This window comes from Haliotis asinina, chromosome 4, assembly GCF_037392515.1.
Source record: "Haliotis asinina isolate JCU_RB_2024 chromosome 4, JCU_Hal_asi_v2, whole genome shotgun sequence".
Classification (NCBI taxonomy): Eukaryota; Metazoa; Mollusca; class Gastropoda; order Lepetellida; family Haliotidae; genus Haliotis; species Haliotis asinina.
The window spans coordinates 43,989,511-44,008,759 of NC_090283.1; the positions used below are offsets into that span (position 1 = coordinate 43,989,511).

Below are 19,249 nucleotides of genomic sequence, written 5' to 3' on the forward strand. Positions count from 1 at the left end.
ATTTGTATTCTCCCTTGTCTTTGAATGGCGAGTATACCGTGCAAACTGATGCCTACACATTTGTGTTTTATTCCCAGCAGACTGCGTCCGGATGCTCCTCCAAACCTGGCGTGAGAGTGAGAATAACATCTTCGATAACGCAGCATCGAGGAACGACATCTTAAACACTTGACAAGAGTGTTTTCAAAACACTACGTCCTCATTGTTGTCTGAACACTAACTTCTTACCGAAGACCTTTCTAGATTTTCAAAGACTTTTCAAAACAACCCAACACTTTCATAGATGTCTCAAGATCTTGCCATACTTCCAAAATGATTTCAACATTCGTTCTGAGAATTGTTTTGGCATCCGAATGATTCCTTGCTCTTAAAAGAATTGACAAACAATCGGAACGTACCTTAAGCATCTGTACATTTGGTTTATTTGTTTCATTTGGTACGACAGCGACAGAAAGTGAATTACAATGGTCAGCAGTCACAGCTTCCACATCGCCGACTACGTGGTCTTCGGTGCCACCATTCTCATCTCATTGGGGATAGGGCTCTACTTTGCTCTGTCTGGTGGACGTCAGAGGACAACATCCGAGTTTCTGGTCGGCGGCCGTGCTATGAAGTTTCTCCCCGTCGCCGTGTCGCTGATGGTGTCGTTTGAGTCGTCCATCATGATGTTGGGCCATCCAGCTGAAGTATATGTGTATGGGGCGCAGCTTTTCATAGCTCTGTTCGGATTTATGGCGGCATTTCTGCTATGCAGAGTGTTGATGATACCATTGATTCATCCCCTGAAAATCACCAGCGCTTACGAGGTAAGTTCATCTTAGCGTTACTTGGTCTTCAGTGAGGAGTAAAGGAAAAATCATTTCCACGAGCCAGGCTTTTAATCTCTACTTTAAGAGGGTTAGTATCAAAACATTTAATAATTGAAAACATTTGACATTAACATTTCAAAAGTATAGTAAATGGTCTGAACATATTGAAAATATTGTAAAAACAACTATGCTATCTTCTCTAGCCGATGCTCACAAGACTTATTTCGAATATGCATGTGGAATATGGGTAGTTATCAAATCTAATTCTTTTAAAAATGCAATGATGAAACATGTTCCATGTGATGGAATAATCAACACAGTCAAATATAAATTACGAGTTATTATTATAAAGCAATGCAGTACTAATAAGGGAGCCATTTGTTATGACGATTATTGCGATTCGAAAGCATACATTGCCATACGTATTGCAATATGCTGGAAGAATATTTTTTCATATAAGACATACTTATAATGGAGTTAATGCTTGATTTATAAAGCAAAAGCACAACAAAATCACAATCCTTGATTAAGCTTGAAAACAACTTTTAATCGTGTATAAATGCAGGAATCAAGGAAAAGAACAATTTAACATCAACAGAGTGGTTACTAGTTTCTCCACTATGCCTCGGGATTGTAGACAGCAACTTGATCTGGTCAGGACATATCAGAGATCACTGGTCATTAATAAGTAAATACCCATAGTATTCCGATACAAAACATTTGCGAAACACTTGAACAAAAATTAAGAACACAACTTCAAACCGAACTTAACTTTATTTCCGGTGTGACAAATGGAAATAGCCGAAGATTTACGCGTCGCCGATATAACTAAATTTGCGGCTATATAACCACCAGTATACGTCCCAAACACTGTACAGTTATCCTCTAAATAGAAGAATGTCTGATGGATAATGATAAATTTATTTTTGTTCTTTAACACCGAAGCTCAGGGCAACGATATGCTATACTTACAGTACCTAGATGGGCGCTTCAAGTCACGCACGGTGCGTCAACTGGGAACCTTCCTTGGCGCCCTGTCATACGTAAGTACGCCTGAATAAGTATCGGAATAGTGTAATTGGAAACTTTCCTCGTCAAACTCAAGGTCCTAATAGTAACTTTGAAAGTTGATTTGTTTGCATATGCATTTAATGATTGTAGGTTTTATATCCCTGATTAACTCTGAATATGACAGTTGCTACTTTAATACCATGGGCAAGGGCCTTAAACAAAGTGGTTATAGTATTATCTTGTGTCACTTTGGATTGAAGTATTAAACCCATCATGCACCTCACTTCACCACAGTCGGGATTACAGTAAGCCAACCGCACAACCACTGAATGGGTTTTGTTGGCACGCTCTTGAATTTTTTGGTAGGGAGGCCCTTGACGGGCTCTGTTTTTTGTTGTAGACAGGCTGTTGAATTTACAGGCAGTCACTGTATCGAATCTGAAGGTAGAATGGGTTTGGAGTTTGCAGGTAAGGACGATCTTGATTTTGCACGCAGGGAGGCTCTTCTTTTTGCCAGTTGACAGGTTCCGGATTTCACAGGTCGATGGCTTCAAGATTTTGCTAGATGACAGGTCTACGACTTCAGGATTTTGGTGCTAGGAGGGCTCTGGAGTTTGCAGTTTTATATATAGTTGTCTGTCTGATATTGTTCATTATACTGACCACCTGTTTGTCTGGTCTATACCCCATTTTTGAAAGGCCGATTATGTAGCAGGTTCCCGATAGTGTTGGTAGCATTACGTCACTTGTAAGCTAGTTATAACCTTTGTAGTGATTGATGATAGATCGTAACGGTCCTGGTGTTGTGCTGACAGGCATGTCACATGGCTTCACACTATTACTTAATTACAGATATTCTACATGGGCGTGGTGTTATTCGGACCATCTATAGCACTGGAGGCGGGTATGTTTAACAAATGCTGTGACAGACTAAAGAAATATAGGTTATCACTCGAGAGTGTTTGGGGATGGTTAATATCCTGCACTAGGAATAAACATTGTATTTAGCGAGCCTTGGCGAGCCTCGTGTTCCGCAAACACACGAGCGTGAGAACCTATTTATCATACAATGTCATTCTTACTTTACAATTTAAAAAAATGCGATTTCATTTGCCGCAGATCGTGAAACTAAATTATGTGGGATGTGCCTGCATATCTATGACGTCACAAATATGTGCGTAGTAATACTTGACGTCACAAGCTCGGTGACGCAAGTTTGTATTGATCACCCATTCGAATGCGTGACGTCATCTAGTTCCCAGTAAGCTTTTATGTTAAAGAGCGCATTGTTGTCAACAAATCTTAGTTTACGTTTGAAAAATAGCAAAAAACCTCTTTTGGAATTTCAGAAAATTTCAATTACCCTCTTGAACACCAAATACACTTTAATTAATGTTCGCGTGACAGTGTGCACCTGGATTCCTATGCCGTCCTCTCGCTAACACTGACAGTCGGTCGGGAAACTGTCTTTGGTATCTCCGCAAGCCTATGGATTTCTGTCTTCGCTTCATAATCTGCTCCATCTGTCATAACCAGGCACGAATGTTCTGGGATCCAAGGACTGACAGAACCGTAACCACGGCCGTCGATCCGGACACGATCACCGATCCCTGAAGCCATGTTAATTTACACTGTGAAAGTAATCCCTAAAACTTGCATATGACCTGCCTATTTTGCATCGGAATTCGTATATGACCCCAACGGATACCGAAAATACCCGTTGACTTTATCCTGCCGAGAACACATCAATTGTATGATAAACTCTTTTATACGTAATTTGCAGCACTGTCCTTACATCTGAATACCTCATTTTAGCAACAGTTTGTGGAGCATTCTGAGGTGGGGCACTGTTCTATAAAAATGATTTGGTTCCGTGATAACGGTTGTGAAACTATAGGAAATATTTTCAAAGATAAGACGTTTGAAATTCTGCCACCATTTATGTCAAAGATATATTTAATTGTAAATGTTCTAAATCCAAATATGTTATAAACATACGCCCATGCAGAAGAAAATTGCCGACTGAGCATCAGTACAGCTCATTGTTTTGGACACTATATACTTCCAACTGGACACTAAAGATATAACACCCACCCCATGCCCAAAAACAAACCAAACCAAACCAAATAAAACAAAACAAACAAACAAACAAAACAAAAAACAAAAACAACCGAGTGACATTGTGTCGGATTTGCTCGTCAGTCTAGAAATAAAGTTAATCACTAACGATTACATCTACCTCGTTATAAGCATGTTAAGCTTGAAAAGCTCCCAGTTCAAGCTTCTTCGGGATCATAGTAGTGACAGGTGGTTTAAAAAAAGTTGAAAAGATCCCAGACCTGTGTCACTTAACGTATAAACTTTACATTTACAAGGAATTATCAGAATCACTTAGTTCATTGATGAAGGGGATGGCGTAGCCCAGAAACGTCGTGTTGTTGTAAAAAGTTATCAGTTCATACCATTTGTCGTCATGCCTCCGATTTTGCTGATGTTTCTATAGTTACCGCTTCACCTTATAATAGTGCAGTGTCTGACGATGACGGTGGTGATGACGATGGGTGACAGGTTGATTTTTAGTGCACAAATGAATGGATAAAATCTACAACGAACTGTCTTAAACTGAATTTATAATGAAGTATATATCTTAAGAGAGAATTGGATTAGGGTAAGAGTTAGGGTTTGCGCTAGGGTTAGGATGACGTGACACAAGGTACCCGGTATTCTGTAACTGTAAGCGATATGAATTTGCAAGGAAGATGTCACTACTGTTAAACAATATCCCAATAAAACCTGGAGACGCTCACACTAATTAGGTTGCAAAAACATAGTTTGAAATTTCTAAAAAATATTCAAATACATTGAAAACAACACTCAATTATTTTCATAATAACCAAATGGCAAAAGTATAAATGGGAAAAAAAGGATTATTTAAAAAAAATTAGATTGATGGGATTATGCTTGTAATACATTCACGTCTTGTTTGCTGAAATGCATGAATCATAACAAACGCATTTATCCCACTGATTATATATATGCAAAGGAGCCCATTGCACTCCCCAATTCCCAAATAGCAAACGTCGTTAGTCCGTGTTAAAATCAGACACTAGTGCCTGAACTGGATACTTGCATGATCTTGAAACGCAATCTTGTTCTATTTATAGTGACGGGATTTCCCCAAATAGGGTCGATCTTCCTGGATGCAGCTGCCGCTATTGTTTACACAGCCATGGTGAGAAATTACAATACGTCTTTAATATAATCGCCAAGCCCTTTTTTATAAACACTTATCATTCCCTGAGGATAAAGCGTTCGGCAAATTCATTTTGTCCAACCGTGTACTGGGTGTCTGGAGTACACCCTGTACTTGGGAACATCCTAACGATGATTAGAACGTGCCGAGGGACTGTGTGTGAACTTTGTGGCTAGTGAAATGTCCTTTTTGCAACAGCCCAGCGAATTACCCCGCCACGAGTGATCGGTAGTGTCATTGTGTGAGATAATGAGTTACAATTTTACGTCACATCGACAATATTTCAGCCATATATTGACGACTGAAAATATTAAATTAAGATTAAGAATAAATCTTAGAATTCTTAGTAATACTTAGAAATCTTAGAAAAAATGCCATAGAAGGACAGTTTTGCTACTATGGTGTGTGAGTTTAGATTTACGCCGCACTTAGCAGCACTCCATCTATGTGGCGGCTGTCTGGACAAGACAATCCTGTGATCAACGTCATGACCATCGATCTACGCAACTGGGATACGATGACGTGTCAACAATGACAGGAAACCCGAACACCCGATCATGCTGGTCGCCTCCTGCGACAAGCATCGGTTCCTGAAGATCAATTCTAACCCAGATCTTCCAAGGTTAATATGCGTCTTTCTAAGATCAGTTTTCAATCACATGATGGAGCCAGTGCTTCTACCGTCATGTTTCTAGTGTACTGTTCGTAGGGTGGACTGAAAGCTGTCATCTGGACTGACGTCTTCCAGGCAGCTGTGATGTTTGCAGGAATGTTGGCAGTCATCATCAAGGTAGGCCTTCAAGTAACGTCATGAGACTGGGTTTTGTCTCCGTTAGTAGATAAAAACAGATAATAAACCTTTTTAAAACTAGGGCGGACTGAACGTGAATATTTTCACATTTTTCAACAATGACATAGAACCGCTACTTGATCCTTTTCATTATTTATGAAAACGGAAGTTTAAAAGGATATTACGAGAAGCAACTGGATATCTTTTATTGTTTATGTTGTTGAGGGACGATATTAAAGTCATAGTGTATAGTTCCTAAAAGGCGGTAAGGGGCGATGGGGTAGTGCGTTCGCTCGTCACGACGAGAGCCCGGTTTCGATTCACAATATGTGTATGAAGACCATTTCTGGTTTCTCTCGCCGTGATATTGTTGGAATGTGGCTACAAACGGCGTAAAACACAACGCGCTCACACCTACATCGCTGCAGCATGTAATGTACATTATCGTTCTGGCAGAATAGACTAGACAGTACACAAAATGTCTCCGGTAGGGGTTAAATATCATGGTCATGGTCACGTACATCCTGTTGGTACATTTCAGGGTACAGTTGATGCAGGTGGAATCAAGGCGGTGTGGACAACTGCGGCTAAAGGAGGACGTCTTAATTTCTTTAAGTGAGAATCGAAAATTTCATTTAATAGATCTAAAATTATTCCATGGATTCTTAACATGCTCAAATATGAAATGTACACTATTCCATGAACCCAAGAAATAATGCTTTCGAATATATTCAAATGTTAAGCAATTTTAGAATGGGATATGTCACCTTCAGTGAGTGGGATGACATGTGCCCAAATATCACAGCTGACACGCCGAAATGAACATGCACGGTTCTGTGCATGTGACGAATCTTACCTGGATGTTCATTTCGGTGTTTTACCATAAGGCAACTCCAGAGGGTCCTACTTCAATTGTAAACGTCTGGGACTTCTTCACTCATAAATGCTGAGGTGTTCCTAGAATATTTTACCTGTAGAGATCCGGTATGGAAGTTATCTTCAGCAACCTATATTGTTCATGTGACGATGTCACACAAACCATGTATTCTAAGTTAGTTTTGACCCGGATCCGACTGTTCGTCACACTTTCTGGGGGTTGCTTCTGGGAACATTCGCCCGATCGTCCGGCCTTGTCTTCAACCAGTCAACTATACAGAGGGTCTGTTCAACGCCAACGCTCGCCGCTGCCAAAACGTGAGTCATGAAAACAAGGTCACAAAAAAACCCAATGATCCAAAACGAATTTCCCTGCCTGTAGATAAAGGGAGATGAAACATATAGAAGGAAATTCGTGCTGTGTCATTATTTTGTAGATTTCATCGTATATTTTCCTTGAATAATGTCTTATTTGTCACCGCAAAACATTATCAGGTGGAAACCCTTTGTTGATTGGGTGCCATTGTGTACCAGCTGGACACAAATGTTCATGATATCAACCAATTACAGACCATCCAGTGATCAACACCATGAGCATCGATCTGCGGAAATGGGTTACGATGTGACTGACCACCCGATCCCGCATGGGTTCACGAAGTAATTTCAACTATGGTCTTCACGGGTGCTGTCCACGTGAAGTTGTGTTCCTATTTTTGTATTTCAGAGTCATGCTGATAGTGAGTCCTGCGTTCTGGATAACACTCACTCTGGCCATGATGGAGGGCGTCGTGGCCTATGCTTATTATGTGAATCTTGGATGTGACCCTTTGGAATCAGACCAAATACAGAACCCGAATCAGGTCAGTTTTTGTCAATCACAAAGTACATGCAGTACTAAAAATGCTGACTAGAATGAGTCAATCAGACATATTTCTTTCTTGAAAATGTTGCCGATGTGATTTACCTAAATGTTTGTTAACAGTAAATTACGTATTATGCAGAGCAGAAACTATTGGAGTCGAATGACAAAAACTCTAAATCGGTTAATTATATATAACATTTTTTATTAAATGTCATTTTTTATACTTACCTGGTAGAAAGCCAACAATGCCCACGTGAGTGGCGCTTACTCAATTTCTCTCATAACACAGTCTACAAAAAGTAGAGATGCGAGGTCAACATACGGGCGGTAGGTCACCCAGGTCACGAGATGACCTGGACACGTCATTCCCTTACCCAGCGAGGCAGACAACAAAACCCTCAGGAGGGGAGGCTGGGCGGGAACTCCCGACTGTTGGCTTTCTACCAGGTAAGTATAAAAAATGACATTTAATCAAAAATGTTATATTTTTTACATACTTATCAGGTAAGAAAGCCAACAATGCCCAGAATGGCACAGAGGTGGAGGGCTGTAAGCGTGGACGCGAGACCTCGCCCGTGCGTCTCTACGTAAAGAGGAACCAAGAAACCCTGAGGAGAGCGATCCACCGGCATCCGCCTCCGCACTAGAGGGCGGGTAGGACACCAACCGCTGTCCGGACATCTCCGATAAGGAGGAGGGATCGGCCGACAACCCCGGAAGGGAAACCCCACACGAGAAAAGACAACTCAACACTGAAGGAGTGGAGAGAAGCAACAGAAAAGTTTATTTGAGGCAAAAAGGGTGTGTAGCTGAGGTCCCCAGCTTGGCACCATACGAGAGGTGGGGGAGTGTAGGCCGCCTAAAGAGGAGCAGCCCCGCGCCGAATTAAAGGGTAAGGACCCCCCGTTCTTTGCTGGGCAAAGACCTGGGGTCCTAGCCTTGAAATGCCCGCCAGATCCTCGTTGGAGAGGGTTCGTAAATAGTGGTTGGCGAACACCAAGCCAGACTTCCAGAAGCAGCCCGCCATGATGTCCGCCACCGCAATGTTGCGGTGATAAGCCATGGTGGCCGAGACGGCCCTGATCTCGTGTGGGTTGGTTCGAGTCGGAAGAGGTCTGTCCTGGCCTTTGTAGGCCTCTATGATGGCCGACCGAAGGTATACCCCAAGAACTCTCCGATCAATCTCCCTTTTGCTCCTCTGGGAGTGAGGGAGGAAGAGCCTCCGCCGCCCCCGCCTAAGGGAGCGGGTACGGTCGGTATACACTCGGAGAGCCCTGACAGGGCACAGAGAGAGTGCTCCCTCCTCCGTCGGGTCTACCAACGGCCCTAAGGAAGGGATGTGGAGGGTACGTCCCAGTTCGTCTGCCTGTTGGTTCTTGCAAACGAAGTCGGGGGCGAGGCCCAAGGACGCAGATCCTCCATCCGTGGCCTCAAATCTCAGGAGATCCGCCTGAAGAGCGTGAAGCTCCGATATTCGGGCCGCCAAGGCCATGGCCACTAGAAAGGTGGTCTTCACCATGACGCGGAGGAGGGGAACCTCTTCCAGAGGCTCATAAAAATCTGACTTGAGGTGGTCAAGGACCACTGCCAGATCCCACTCAGGAGCCCTCGGCTTGCGCCGACCCTCCGCCTGTTGGAAAGACTTGATGAGCTCCCTCAGTACAGAAATGTCCAGTCCTGGTGACCTCTTCCTTATAACGGACATGATGGCCGCCAGATTGGTGTTAATGGAGGAGGCCTTGAGCCCTCGAACGTTGCGCAAGTGAACCAGATAATCAGCTATCTGGGGAAGAGTGGCAGAACCAGCCTCCACGCCGTTGTCTTCACAGAAGGAGGAAAAGGAACCCCACTGGAAGTCGTAGAGCTTCTGCGTGGTTTTCCTCTGTGAGGAAGCCAAGGCCGAGGCTACTCGCTTGGAGTATCCACTGTTCCTGAGCCCCCTTTGAATACAAGCCAAACGTGCAGATCGAATAGCTGAGGGTTTTCGTTGCTTATGAGAAGGTCCCTCCGGGATCCTGCAGACAGAGTCTGCGAAGGGGAACGAACCAGGGCCGGGCAGGCCACATGGGAGCCACCAGAAGCAGTCTGATGGACTTGGTGGTCTGAAGCTTGGCCACTACCTGTGCTAGAACCGCTGGGGGAGGGAAGGCATAAGCGTCCATCCCTTCCCACTCTAACGACAGTGCATCGACGGCCCAGGCCGCTGGGTCCGGCACGGGGGATACATAGATCGGGAGCTGGCAGTTCAGCCTGGTGGCAAACAGATCCAACATGGGCCTGCCGAACTGGAGACAGAGGGACTGAAACGTCCGCGGGTTCAGTTGCCACTCTGTCGAAGGAGGCGCGTCCGGCCGGGAGAGAACATCTGCCAGGACGTTCTTGGCTCCTGGAGTCTGTCTACCAGTTCGAACAGGCGGAGGGTCAGGTCTAGGAGAGGAGTGGCTCTGGTGGAGCCTTGACGGTTGATCGTCCAGGCTGCGACTGAGCTGTCCGTGTGGACCAGTAAGGTCTGGTGCCTGAGGGGAACGGACCAATGGAGGATGGCAAGTCGTACTGCGTCCAACTCCAGCACATTGATGTGCCGGTCCTGCTGGGCTGCCGACCAGGTACCTGCCGTCTGGTCCGACCCCAAGTGAGCGCCCCATCCTTGGGTGGAGGCGTCCACAAAAAGGTGACTGGTCGGGAGAGGTGTCCTTAGGGGAACTCCTTTGAGGACGTTGTCGTCCACTTGCCACCAGGTGAGGAAGTGTCTGAGGTGAGGTGGGAGACTTATTGGGTGAAGACAGTGGGTCTCCCTGACGTGCTCGTTGAGGAACACCTGAAGAGGTCGGAGCATCAGCCTCCCCCTTATGGTTAGGTCCTGGGCTGACGTCAGGAGGCCCAATATCCGCTGCCACTGCCTGAGGGACAGGGGCTCTGATAGTGCCCGAGTCATCAGGGGCGCTAGCCTGGTCATCCGCTCCTTGGGTACAAAAGCCTTGAAGGCTACTGTATCCAGTATGGCACCTAGGTATTGGAGAGAGGTGGTTGGTACCAGGTCCGACTTCTCCAGGTTCACTAGCCACCCTAGGCGTCGAAGGAGGTGGATGACGAGGTCCCGTTGCGCCTCGAGAATGGAGGGCGAAGGGTTGTGAGCGAACCCATCGTCCAGGTACATAAGGAATTGGACCTGGAGTTCGTGGAGGAACTGGACGATGGGTTGGGTCACACGAGTGAACAGCCATGGGGCAGAGGAAATCCCGAACGGGAGGACATTCCACTGAAAGTGCCTGCCCCCCAGGACGAAACGGAGGTACCTGTAATCCGCCAAGTGAATGGGGATGTGCAGGTACGCATCCTGGAGGTCGAGGGACACCATGTAGTCCGAGGGCTCCAGTAACCGCATGACTGATGGAACAGTCAAGAGTCGAAAATATGGCGGCTGTTCGAGGTAGGAGGAGTTGAACTCCTTCAAGTCGTGAATCAGCCGCCATTTCCCCGAGTTGCATTTGGGCCTGACAAAAACGGGGGAATAGAACCCGGGAGTCAGATCCTGGAGGGGGATTTCCTGAACTACCCCCTTGGAGACTAGAGACTCCACCTGCTCTAAGGTGAGTTGGAACCTGACCGAGTCCATTGGACGTTCCACCGGAGAGCAGGTTAGAGGGGGCGGAGAGGAGATCGGGATGCGGAAGCCACGCTCCAGGATCTGACACACGAATGGGTCTAGTCCTAGCTGACGCCAGTTTGGGACAAAGAGGCTCAAGCGGCCGCCAACGGGTCCGTCGAATGGAGGAATGATAGGTGGCGGAAGGATTGGCGGGCACCAAGAGTCACTTCTTCTTGGACGTCCACTTGCCCTTGTTCTGCTTCCGCGGAGTGCCCTTGCTAGGGGTTTGGAATCCCTGGTTAGCCTGGCTGGGCTGGTTGGACTGGTTCGTGGGTCCTCGGCCACGACCTCCGAACCGAAAGTCCACCTTCCCTGTCCGCTTCCTAGGAGTGGATTGGTCTGCTGGAGGACCTCCCTGATGCTTGCGGGGGGGTTGAGCCTGCTGAGGGTCTGCCACCCGTCATGATCCAATTGGTTAGGTCCTGCTGCTGGATCTCATGGCGAGTGCGGAGAGCTTCTGGGATTTCCCCCGCGAACAAGGTGTCTGCCGACACTGAGGCGTGACGGAGGGAGTCCCTAATCTCCGGAGGGAGATTAGTGCGCCCCAGGAAGCCTTCCCGTCTGAGGTTGGTAATGGCAGCTGAAATCCTAGCAGCCGACAGGGTGACTTGTGCCACTCCGCCAGCTGCCGCTCCAAATGCCCTATACAGAGGTTCCTCACCCTGTTCCATCCCTGCCTCCTTGGCGAAAGTGGCCATAGCTTGGCAGGCGTGAGCAACATAGTTGCTCAGCCCCACAATGGATCTGGCCTCCTTGTCCAAATGGATAAGGTGATTGTCCGACACCTTGTGGGGTACCCCAGCAGAAGCAACACGAGAGATATCGGGATCCAAGGAGGGAGGATCTAAAGGAATGGGCGAGTTCGCCACAAGAAGCCTGATCCTCTGTTTGTCTGAGAGGAGGAGCTGAGGGGTAAGGCGACCTGGTCCGGCGGTGGCAACAGCCTCCTTCAGTTCCTTAGCGGCTGCTTCAAGGAAGCGGTGCGGAGGGAGGACTTTCCGAGGGGAGAGAACACAGTCTTCAGGGCAGAAAGACTCGCCTCTCGCCCTAGAAGCGGCAGAAGGTTGATCGTCCACCTCCGCCAACACCACACCGGTGTATTCCGCAATTGCCTCCAGTCTAGATGCAGAGTCAGAGACTGGAGGGTTAGGCTCTGGAAGGACAGGGTCGCTGTCATCCCCCACCTCCTCCGGGAGGATAGGAATAAGTGGAGGGTCTCTTGTGTTAATGAACTCCCTAGAGGGGGAGGACCTGGGAAAAGGAGAGCGCCTCGGGGAGTGAACAGGCGTCTGCCTCCGGAGGCGGAGCGGAGAGGAGGGTTCCGCGGCACGTGTCGATGTGGGCGGACCAAGGCGTTGATCAAGGATGGACTCCACTAACCCTTTAACGGAAAGGAGAAGCCTCTCTGAGCGAACCTGCTCCCTGTCACGAGACTTCTTCGCTTTTTTCTCCTTCCTTCTCTTCTTCTCCTTCCTCCCCTCCGGTGATACGGCTACGTCCTCCCTCAGGAGGGGCCGAGAGGGAGAGACGGAACGGGAGCGAGTAGCGCTCCCCTCTGGCATAGTCCTGATGGGGTCTGACTCCATTCCTGACTGAGAGTCGAACTCCTCCGCCTCCTCGTGAATAACTAACTCCTCTGATGCGGAGGGAGAAGGAGGGCGGATGGGAGAGCGAGGCACCGATCGTCTAGATGACGCCGAAGACACTGGCGAACCTGCGGAAGGCGCTGCCTTCTTCCGATGAGACTCCCTCTCGCTCTTCCTAAGTACTGCCAGGTACTGACGAAAGTCCCGCTCAGAGAGGACCTCACACTCTGCACAAGTGTTATCCGCAGTGCAGGGACTCTTGCAAAGCCTACACAATGTGTGAGGATCCCACTTAGCCGACTTCCTAGTGCCGCACTGAGTGCAGAAGGAGGCGAATACCATGGTGGAACGCACGACAGGGTACGCTGCCGAGGGGTGACGGCAGAGTAAACTCCTATCCGAGGAGGATAGGCACGTCACAAGCGAATGGTCCGACCAGGCGGAAGGTTCGCCTGTCCTCCGCCTCTCCGTCAAGGTGAAAGGTCCGCCAAAGCTCCTCTACACCACACAAGGGTTGAGGGGAACGACAGAAGAATCTCCTAGCGAAGGGTCCGCCTAGGCGGAGGGTCCGCCTGACCTCCGCTACTGCGCACAAAGGCGCAGGTGAACGATTGTTAAGGAACCCCTAACGAAAAGTCCGCTCGGGCGAAGGGTTCGCCTGTCCTCTGCCTCTCTGTCAAGGCGGAAGGTCCGCCTATCCGCCAACCCGCCTATCCGCCAGCGAGTAACGCGGAAGCCCGACAAGGGTCCGAGTGCACGAGCCACACAAGCGTGAACCGAGACACAATCGGGACACCCGTGAAGCACGTGCAAGTGGGACGACGGCCGACGACCCACAAACTGCTGGCAAGAAAGAAAAAATCAGCTAGTTGCAGATAACGAAAAACACCTAAAAGCGACTAGAATGATGATAGTAGAGAGAGAGAGAGAGATATGGAAAAATGCAATAAACAAAGCACACACTTAACTAGAATCCAGTAGAGCGCCCAAGCAACACGTCTTGACTCGCTCGTCTCTAGTAAGGGAAATGACGTGTCCAGGTCATCTCGTGACCTGGGTGACCTACCGCCCGTATGTTGACCTCGCATCTCTACTTTTTGTAGACTGTGTTATGAGAGAAATTGAGTAAGCGCCACTCACGTGGGCATTGTTGGCTTTCTTACCTGATAAGTATGTAAAAAATTATTATTTTAAGTTAACGGTACAAACTCACACGCAAACGTCACGCAAATCAAGTATAAACAACATATGTACGTGATTTTCAGTATTAAATACAAGAAATACAAACGGGGTTAGACAGACAAAACATGAATGAAGGCATATGATTGGGTACAAGGACTGATGACATGTTAAGTTTTCAAAAGGTATCGGGGTTGACAAGGACGGATCTGACGAACGCTCCGACGAAGGGCATCTGCGGTCTTTGTAGCGCTGTATCGATACTAGAAACGGTAAATTGTGATTATATATAATATGTCGATAAATAAAGAAAACAAGACACAACAAAACCCTAAAAAAACAACAAAAACAATTACTGATAATACCATCAGGCGTCACGTGACATATACACTTAGGTTTCCGATAAAACTTGCGTTTCATATACGAGTGAGTATAATTGCATTTTAGTTGTAATAAAATAAACGATAAAAAAAAGAAAAAGCAAAAATAAAAAAAAAATAAAAAAAAAAACAACAATTAATGATAATACCATCAAGCGTCGACATGACATATAAACTTAGGTTTCCGAGTTTGTTTCCTGTTTTGATAAAGCTTGTGTTTCATATGTGAGTGAGTATATTTGCATTTTAGTTGTAATAAAACAAACACATCACTCCTTTTATGTAAATAGTCAAGAGTTTGTTCCCGGTTGCAATAACTCTTGGCACGAAAGTGCCTGCCCTCATTCCCCCAACCCTTTTGTTCGCATTAGGTATCCCTTGTTTTGCTTGATAGTGACATGTAATTGTATGTAATGCAATACTCTCTGCATCTATTGTGTCCAATGGAAAAGGGAGTGAGTCTATTTTTACGACGCTTCTGGAATATGCCAGCAATATCACAGCGGTGGTTCCCAGATATGGGCTTCGTGTATCATACGAGCGTGAGGAAAAGAACCATGATCGTCGACTTAACGACCAACGCTTCAACCACTGGGCTAAACATGGATAGACAATATTAAAGAAAACATGTTATTAACTGTCATGATTGATAGTCAGTTTAAAACGAAAAAGTTAAACAATCATGCACCCAAGTAAACTCCCATACTTTTCATCTCGAGAAAACAGAATGTCAGACTTAATAGTGACCGACTAAAAGACAGTTTGCAGACAAACCTCCACCTCTGTGGAGTTGAGTCATGCATAACAAACAAGAAATGCAAGGCTTTCTGCTTTCTTTCCATCAAATATACACATTAGCATCAATTACACACTACCCATATCCATGCTATAAGACACAACACACCGGTCATTTAAGATATGGAAACCAAACACATCAACTACCATCAACTACTAATCCTGCTGCTACAGTCGGCTTTAATTTACTGACGGTCATATGGGGGCAGTAAAAACGTTATCAATAATCATGTCCAAAACTCCAGTGTATCTCCATGACAGAACTTTAGTATGAAAAGCATGCATTTGAGTCAGCACGTGAATTTCATGCTAACTGCATGCGTATTTAGATACAAAAGGGTTGACTTCTCTGTTTTGATCCCTCTTTGTTACAATCGACAATTATTTTTGGTGGTGCTTAATTAATGCTCATGTGTATATAAATACAGTGTAATCATTATAGAATATTTATTTAGCGCACATATGGCACAGGAGTATTTCCTTCATCAACGAATGTCTTTTTTCTGGCATTGTTTTAACCAAGTCAACTCCATGGGGAGTTAAGCACAGCGAATAATCACAGAGACTCAGGTAATCATCTGCAGCGGCCTGTGTTCATGTGTGTTCATGTGTGTGTCTTTATAAACGGACTCTCTGTCATCTCGGGCTGAAAGGGATGACAGCATGGTGTCACATGACTACTCCATGATACTCTTTATTTCGCAAAATGTTTATATTTCTTCAGATTATACCATATATGGTAATGGATATTTTCCGGGGGTTGCCTGGCATGCCTGGACTCTTTCTGGCGGCTTTATTCAGTGCATCTCTCAGGTAAGCAATGGGTTGCCCCCGGGCGTCTATAATATATAACCTTTAGGCCTTCTCCGACAACTTTAGTCTGTGTCTCTATGGTAGGTACTGCAGTGACTCTCCCTGTCTACGGTATGCTTGTACGATACGTTATGTACTCGACTCTCTTTGATCCCCGTGTGTTTAAGGTTGGTAATTCCAATGTTCTGGTGAGTCTTAAAAGTCACCAGTGGTGTCGCACTATGTCATGTATTAGACTCTCTTTGGTATCAGTGGATCTTTAATATAGGTGATGTGCTAGACTTTCTTTGGCACCAATGAATCTTTAAGGGAGGTGATGTACTAGATACCTTGACACCAATGTGTCTCTGAGGTTTACTAAACTCTCTGTACACCCTGGTACCATTAAACCTTTATGGAGGATGATGATCTAGACTCTGACTCTCTAAATGAGTCCTTACAGGTAGGCCATTTACTCTCTTTGGTACAATGCACTTTAAAAGTTAGGTGAAGTACTAGGCTTTCTTTGGCACCAATGCGTTTTTGAGGTAGGTGATGTACTAAACACTTTTCGGCACCAATGAATCCGTATGGTACGTACTAGACTGCCTTGTCACCAATAAATTTTGAGACAGGTGATGTACTAGACTGCTTTTGGCATCAATAAGTCTTTGAGCAAGGCAATGTACTAACTTTCGTTGCCACTAAAGATTATTTGAGGTGGGTGATGTACTAGGCTCAGTGAGTCGATTTGGTCGGTGATGTACTGCATTATTTCAGGACCCACCGTGTCTTTAAGGGTGAAGTATGGGACTCTCTTTGGTATTAATGAATCACTGAGGTAGGATGTTACTGAACTCTTTGGGCACTAAACGGTCTTTGAGGCTGGTGAAGTAGAATCTCACTGGCACCAGTGGATGTTTTACTGACATGATGTGCTTGACTTTCTTCGGCACCTGTGAGTCGTTATGTTAGGCGATGTTTTACACACTTTCTGGCTGCTTTATTCCTTTTGAAAAATAAAATATATGGACACATTTTATATTTTTAACAATTTGAGAAATCTATCTATGACCGTGTAGTGTCCGTTCGTTTCGGTGTTAATTCCCCTGATGTTGCTGAATTGCTGACATTGCTAAATACAGCCTAGTTGCCTTTTACATGCCGTAAATGCATAACCATTCACTCTAATTTTTGCGAAAAGAAGATATTCTCAAGAAATTCCAGTGCGAATTGTATAACTAACACTGCTATTCAGGAACAATCCTGCATATTTCTTCAACAGCACAGTTTCATCTGGATTGTCGAGTCTGTCAGTGATGACTTGGGAGGATATTCTCAAACCACGTCTACCAAATGTTTCGGACCTTACAGCAACGGTGATAGCTAAAGTGTCAGGTGAATGTTGTACATGATTTACTGCTATCATTGCATATCTTATTCATGACAGAATGGGTTACAGTTTCAAAAGATACCTGGGGTATTCTTTACTCGTGTGCCAAAAATATCTCTTTCAGGTTCCTGTTATGTCGTTCACGGTTCACTTGCTAATAATGTGTGGAAGGGCCTGTGAACGTTTATATAAAAGGATCTGAGGGTTACATACTAAAATAAACTGTTCTGATCTGAATGTCCTCTTAACCATGGATCTCAATATAGGTATCCTACTTCAGTTGATGGTAGTCTATAGCCTTGGTTTTATATTGTAATGTCCTCTGTACTTTATCTATTAATATTTTAAATTTAAATTCTAGTTTTATGTTCACAATTGTGATAATCTAGTTCTTCTATTGCCCTTTGTTTAATTCAGATGTATTTATGGTCAATTTAACTCGTTTTATTTACGACATGGGGGAGCCCTTAACCTTCTTGTTTAGTATAGGTGTGTCCGTCAGTGTCTTTTGTCAGAGACCTATACTGTATGGCATTGTCCCTCCTATTTCCAGTGGTTGTGTTCGGGATTCTTTCCAGCGCAGTGGCCATCCTGATTTCATTCATAGGAGGTACGCTCACACAGGTACAGTAAACAATTTTAATGCTTACATGTTTGACTAACGTTAGACATATTTGGATGAGTTTACAACTTTATTTCTTTTCAACATTATTTCGCTTTTCACAGTAGCCAAATAAGATAAGCTGTTTGGTAAAAATAGATTTATTCCTAATTTCTTTTCGATCCAATTTTCTAATTCTTTGTTGTAGCCCGGGCTACAACAATGCTTCCCAGATATGGCTAACGTTTGTACACTCGTACAAGAGGTGTGTTATTGATTCAGTCTCAGTTTTAGATGGGTCATTATTATTGTTTGCAGATTTCAGTTGACGTAGGAGGTCGTTTGTTGGTAGTATTTTGTAACTGATGCTGTATTGAAATCATTTTAATAGATAAGCGGTTCAAGACAGTGTTTACCTGTATGCTGCCTTAAACCATAATAATCTAAAAATGACAGAGTTTATGAATTATGTTAATACAGACAATTCAAACATTCTTTTTGAAGTTTTATGTCGCTTTTACATAGTCTTTTGATAACGTGCACGTTCCATGTTTAGTTATATAATTCTAAATGCACTGGGTTTACACAGGGAGCTATAGCCGGAACCGTTGTAAGTTCTGATGATGTGGCTGTGTGCTGGAGCCACTTTCTCTGGAGCCACAAGACCGACCCCCTGGCTGGCTCCAGCTCCAACCGATCAATGTTCTCTGGATAATATGACGTCACTGGTTATAAACACAACAGGACTCATGACGTCAACAGCAAAACTGTATGACGTCACGACAGTTGCAACTGGACACGAACCGGTGTAAGGGCTTTATAAATTATATAGCATATTATTTTAGACATTTCAACAGCCAACTGGGATGGATAACTCGGTTCAATCAGAACATTATAAGTATGGTTTTATCGCCGCTTCTAGCAATAATCAAACGATATCGCGGCAAATAGCACAACAAATAGGCTACCAAAATACAAAAATATACTGAACAGCTAAAGAAAGCAAAATTCGAAAAAGTTGAATTTCATGTCCATAGTTGCGTTTTTTTCTGCTCAGTATATGATACTTGTTGTTACCCTGCCCGGCGCTAGGGATTTCGTGGTAAGGCAGAGACTGACAGGCCTGAAATCAGAATGAGTGGGGCATTCATGTTATACTTCAGCATGGCATCTCCACGCCGTCAAACCACACACCCATACGCTCACATACACAGAAGCATACGGGTCATTGCGTTAGTCAAGTACTCCATTTTCCTTTAACACGTTATTTGGC

At 45.1% G+C, this 19,249-nt stretch overlaps 1 pseudogene; it reads left to right on the forward strand.

Moving 5' to 3' along the window:
• Positions 1–19,249, forward strand: part of LOC137280965 (uncharacterized) — a 49,511-nt pseudogene that overhangs the window by 23,731 nt on the left and 6,531 nt on the right.